Below are 6000 nucleotides of genomic sequence, written 5' to 3'. Positions count from 1 at the left end.
GGGGGGGGGGGGGGGGGGGGGGGGGGGGGGGGGGGGGGGGAGGAAGGGAGGAAATTTTTATTTCTCATCTGTTGCTGCAACATTTCCCCTTCCCTTGCATACACCGCTGCCTCCCTGCCCCGCTCTGAAGAGTGCTCATCCAGCCATCATCTCCTGGGACCGTGGGAGAAAGGAAGAATGAGGCTTTACATTCTGGCTTTCCAAGGCTGTGGCCTCCATTCTAAGGACTTACAGGGTATTGAACTAACCACCCCCAAAAGGGAGCACTTTGTTCAATAACTGCAAGACCAAACAGCAAGTCTCTAAAGCCCACAGAAACATTTCTACACCCTGCACAGGGCTTACACCCTGCACTGGGCTTGCAGTTGACAGGCTCAGTGCATTCCTCCCAGGCTTCCTTGAAATGAAATCATGTGCAGCATATTTACATTCTGCCCCCAAATCTTGCCGCAGGCCAAAGAACCCTGATCTAGCCTGACTGGAATGAGCCCTCATTAATACCCTGCATCCTCACGGTGGCACAGGGTCCCGGGAATGTGCCCTTCAGTAGGCTGAGCTGCACACTGTCAAGACAGCCCAACAATCTCATGACAAATTAGTCCAAACAATTACCTAGCACTGTGTAAACAACACCAAAAAAAATATTCTGGCAGTGTTTTTTTTTCACTTGTTACCGGTCAACATGCCCTGTGGATCTTAGGTTTTATCTTCACCATGCAAAAAGGACCCAAGACTACAGTCAGCTCAATCAAACAATTGTCCATGTTTGTATAGACGAAAAATAACCCTTGCCAGAACTTCTCACACTTCAAGTTGCTGTGGTGAACAGATACTGATACAAAGTTCTGCTTTGATACAGATACCGATACAGATACAGATACACATACAAAGACGGATGTCTAGAGAGTCTTAAAGATTGGTCTTTTGTCCCAGCGGGAGTGAGTCCTGTCCCCACTGGTGGCACGAGTCCCACTCTGACGTGTCTGGGAGCAGGTTATTAGGAGCCAGGTCATCATGGGTCTTGTGTGTGCTTGTGGCTGAGGAGGGACCCTCAGCAGGACAGAAGGGGCCCTTGGAGCTGACCTTCCTCAGGCCAAAATAAACAGGCTCTCTGTGGTCATTATTTTAATTAGATAATTTAATCGGTCTTGACATGCTTTCTATACACAGGCAAGAGCACGCCCAAACTGCTGCTGGGTCTGTGATATGGGAAAAGGTCTGATTTTTCCAGTGACTCCTGGATATAAAAATAAAGAAAAGGGGAGGAAGAGCTGTATTAATTCTTTTCCCTTCATGCAGTATCACTGAATTTTTTCCAGAGGTCTAACGAAGAAAACAATCCTCCAAACCAATTTTTTCAAGGAAGTTATTCATTTTTCCTAATCTTCCTAAAACACCACGATTGCAGAAGACCCTTTGTCCCACAGACTCCCCTGCATGAAGGCTGGTCTCCATGAACTAGTTCAGCCCCAGTCTACGCTTTCTAGGGGGAGGGAGCAGGGAGAAGGGGAAAAGGGCTGAGAGAAGAGAGGGGAAGTGGGGAGCAGGGAGCACAAAGTCATGATGCTTTAGTGTTTAGAAAAACATAATTAATTAAAAGAAAATACACATTTAAACAAGTTTCTGCTTCTTTTCCAAAGCAACATAATACTCCTTTAGGCAAAGGGGTTACAGAAATGCAGGGTCCACATTTAAATTCCAGGAAGACTTTGTTTCTGCTCATCCAAAATTTTCTTCTTTCCTGGAGGGTGGGCCCTAGACTTGGCTTCCCCAGAGGCAGTTTCGGGACATTTTGTGGGCCTGGCTCCCTCTCCCCCAGGCTGCTCCCTGACGTTCCCCAAAGGAGACATGCTGGTCACCAGCTTAACACTTCCTTCTTACTCTGGAAGCACGAGCTCAATTTTTCTTTACCCAGGCAACAAGAGCCCTGGACTCACATTTGCTTTCTTCCTGCTATAAACTCTTAAAATCCCTGTTACAAAATAAGTCACCCCTACAAATCTGCATCAGTTATTCCCTCCTGATTCCTTCCTTCAGGGCAGCTCCCAGCAAATGAATGGCATCTCCATGGAACAGGCTGTCCTCTTACAAAAAGGCCCCAGCAAACCAGAAGAGACTATGGAAAACCCCAAAGACACAGGTCTGGAAGAGAAAGAAGCAAGTCTCCTGTCTTTCTGCTCCTGATTAACACCCACTGCCCTGCCCAGCTGCTGGCACGCAGCCCTAACCAGGCTGACGACACCCACCTCATGAGGACAGTTCGATGCGGGGATTAAACTACAGACTATGACACTTGGCACTCAGTTTGCGGCGGGCTTTGTCCTGTGCTGGTCCTTGCTATTACTATTGTAGGTTTCACATTCATGTACTCTTCTCAATTAAGAAACATTCGTGAAATCTCCTCCCATCTCATTTGCCTGCCGAAAGCCCACCCAAACAGAATAATAACAAAGAGGGTGCTGTTCCCCTGTAAGGCACTCTCTAGGATTTGGCTTGAGGAAAAGTAAATTCAATGTAGTGATATCTTCATCATTAAAACAAAACAAAACCAAAAAAAGTCTACTCTTTTCTTCTTTAATCACATTATACCAGGATTTTGAGGTTCTATCAATCCACTTGGAAATGAGGAAATGGGGACAATATAGCCGCTTCCTTGCAAGCTGCTTTCACAGCGACAGCGAGGCTCCTACATGCAAGCGTCAGAAGCTCGCTGTCCGCTGAACTCTGCTGCTTTCCCAAGAAGTTTAGTATCTCGAGGGAAGCATCTGGGGGCGCGTCTGGGGGAGGTGAAGACAGCATCCAGAAAGCCCAGCCCCACATTTCAAAGCAGACTTCCCAACTCTGAAACGAACGAAGTTTCCTTCTTTCCCACGTCTCTGCCATGCTAAATATAAATCCATCTCGGTTTACATTATGCTACCTCTAATTGAATCTCATTCTTCGTGTGTTTAATTCAGAAACAATAAGCCATCCTGAGTGGCTCGCCGGGAAGCTTGCCACCGCGGCCAGCCTCGGTTCCCAGCAAGCCTCCTGAGGGGACGAAGGGACGAGGGGACATGGCTGGCCCTGCCCACAAGGGCTCGCTGCACATCGCAGGGACACATCTGGGTTTAAAAGGTAAAGACACAAGGACGGTCCAGTTGTAGGAAACCCATCCACATAATGCCCACACTAAGGAGCCAAAGAGAAAGCTTAATACCCAGTAAGTGCTGAAGAGGGCTGACGAGCATTAACCCTTCATTCTTCCTTGGCTGTAACCAAAACGTCCTAAGTAAAACAGGAGCCTGTGGTACTTCCTCAGCACGACAAAATTCATCCCTCAGATCTAAAGCCAACATTAACTTGCCATCCATGGTGGAATTTCAGAGACACTTCATGGAAGGTCAGAAGCAAGATAAAGCTGTTACTATCACCCCTGTTATTTATTATACTGGAAAATATGAAAAGGGAAAGAAGGGGGGAGTATAGGAAAATTGTCATTATTTGTAGATGATATGATTATATACCAGGAAACCCAGGAGAATACACTGAAAACAAATAGAATAGGATTTGGTAAGAATCTGGCTATAAATTCATTTCTAAAAATGTCACTAACTCTCAGAAGGCTTAGTTTATAATTCAGTATAGTTTTCTTTCATTCATTTGGCAAATACTAAGCACCTACTATGTGCCAGGTGGCATTTCTGGATGCTCCATATACAGCACAGAAGAAAGACTGCAGACCAAGTGCGGGATTCAGAGACAGAGGAGGGACTGCTGATTTTGTAGGAATAACAGAGAAGTCCTTTCTGAAGATCTGACCTTATATGAAGTCCTGGTGAAGCGGAGACATCAGGCAGATACAGAAGGACATTGGGGCTGCTAGGTGGGCTTGGGAAACAGCTTGGGGGAAGCACAGGGCATCATCCAGAGATGAGGCCAGAGGTCACCAGGGATCCTTCAGGCTTAGGAGGCCACCAGGAAGGCCGAGGCTTTTACTCTTGAGAGGGTGTTCAGCAGAGGAAGCATGATCTGACGTTCCTCCATCAAAACAGCGCAGGATACACCGAGACACCACCTCACAACATTAGGACAGCTACTATCAAAAGAAAGAAAATATCAAGTGTTGGTGAGGATTGCTTTTGTTGCGATTGCTTCTAGTGTCTTCATCATGAAACCTTTGCCTGAGGACAGGATTGTAAGCTGTCCTTACAGTGCTATGAATCACTCCAGTTTGTGAGCTTTTGGCTCCATGACTGCAATGCTTAACTGACCCGTAGACAGGAGCCAGGCTGTGTCCTTAACTCAAGGTGGAAGCTCAGGTGAGAGCCAATCCTTTCCAGGGCCACCACCTCTGAGGTCACTGCTGGTTCAGATCATTGCAACATCTTCCAACTCAAAGCCAAGCCCAGAGTTTCTGTGACTCTGGGTTTTCCATCTGATGTGGTTTTTGAAAATACAACTAATCCTTAAAGAGCATCTCTTGTTTCAAACCACAGCTCAAGGCTATTTTCCAGGAAGGAGAACAAGCCCTGCTCTGAACTTCCTCCTCCCTCTTTCATCTTAATGACCAGTTAACTTAATTCACCACCCAGCTGAGCCTGGGTGGAAGCACAGAGGAAATGGAAAGTCCTCAGAGAAAGACCTGCCTAATAGAACTGTCCGTGTCACCCTCCTTGCCTCCCCCTTGCAGAGGTCCTGAGTCACAGGCTGTAAGCTGTCTCGTCCTGAACGCATCCCAGGCCAGACTGAGGCCTCACTGCCCCCTGCGAATGTTCTTGCCCATTCTAGCTCTGGACTTCTAAATTCTATGAAGGGAGGAGTAGCCGTTTCCAGTAAAAGGAGGAAATAAAAGCAATATTGGCTGACGGGCAGGGAACAGCTAAGAATGATCACCCTGAATCTTCGCATATCTCCGTCTTCAGATATTTGCTCTGAAAAGACATATTTCCCCCATAAAGTGGTTCCATGCCATTTCTCACGGCACATGTGATGATTAATCAGACAATTCTCAACTTAAAGCCTTTGTGCACAGTCACAGGAAGTGACTTTTTTCAACGTTCTATTTGTATGCAGTGTAGTTCATAAAAGAGTTTAGGAAATGCCACCCCAAAAATACACCACTCTGAGGGCACATTGAAATCACTCTTGGCAATGTGGGGAATTGGGTACTTGGGGAATAGCAGATGCAGGAAGGGGCTTTCTCCAAGCTCCTTGTTTCTACCCAAAGACAGATCTTCCAAAGGAACTCAGATGTCACGAACCCCTCCCCAGGAACCCCATCCACCAGGCAAGAGGGAACTCAGAGCACAGCAGAGCAAACTGGAGGTTCACGCCACCCAGACAGACTTTGCCGCAGACAAAGGGTTAAAGTCATTTACCCTCCCCTAAGTTGTCTCCCTTCCCCTTCTTGCCCCCTATGAAGAGCATATGTAAGCTTCTAGATCTCACGACAGGGAAAGTTTTCCCTTCCCTCCACTTACAAATGCAAAGCATTGTCCAGAGTTCTCAGCGGCCTAGTTGAAGCCACACCCAATCCTGCTGCACCAGCCAGCCTGAGCATCCTGCAGTCTCTTCATCAAGTGCCATGAGAGTTGAGCGAGCCCGAGAAGGCGGCAGGAAGTGTGAGGCTTACGTGCCACCCAGAACTCAGAGACCTCCACCCCACACAGCCCACTAACGCTGTCATCCACAATGAGTGCTGTATGACGGTGTGGCTACCATGTACTAAGCAACTGAAACGTGCCCTGCGTTGCATGAGGCCCTTCACGGTAGCGCATTTTACCCTCACGACAACTCTATGATGTAGATCCTTCTGCTTTTCAGACAATCTCCGAATGCTCCACATAGGATGCTGGTTGTGACACTATGGCACGGCAGACATCCCACCTGGATCCCTGAATTGTGTCACTCCTGAGACCTAGGTATCTCTGGCCCCAGACAACAGGCTGATGGAATGGGTCTATCTAAGCCTAAGTAGCACAGGAAACAAAAGAAAACTCATCCTAAAGAAAAAAGAAC

The 6000-nt window shown here is 47.3% G+C and overlaps 1 long non-coding RNA gene across 2 annotated transcripts in view; it reads right to left on the bottom strand.

Annotated features, from left to right (window-relative positions):
- Positions 1-6000, bottom strand: part of LOC111553594 — a 39707-nt gene that overhangs the window by 8654 nt on the left and 25053 nt on the right. The window contains exon 4 of one of the 2 annotated variants that reach the window (XR_002734998.2): positions 2874-4078. The exons of the other annotated variant lie outside the window; for it this stretch is intronic. This is a non-coding gene — a long non-coding RNA (uncharacterized LOC111553594). Of the gene's footprint in view, positions 1-2873; positions 4079-6000 lie in introns of those variants that run through there. 2 annotated transcript variants of the gene reach the window in all.

The sequence above is a fragment of the Piliocolobus tephrosceles genome, chromosome 18, assembly GCF_002776525.5.
Source record: "Piliocolobus tephrosceles isolate RC106 chromosome 18, ASM277652v3, whole genome shotgun sequence".
NCBI classification, from domain to species: Eukaryota; Metazoa; Chordata; class Mammalia; order Primates; family Cercopithecidae; genus Piliocolobus; species Piliocolobus tephrosceles.
Note: the sequence above shows the minus strand (reverse complement) of the source record. Positions and strands in the feature narration are given on the sequence as shown.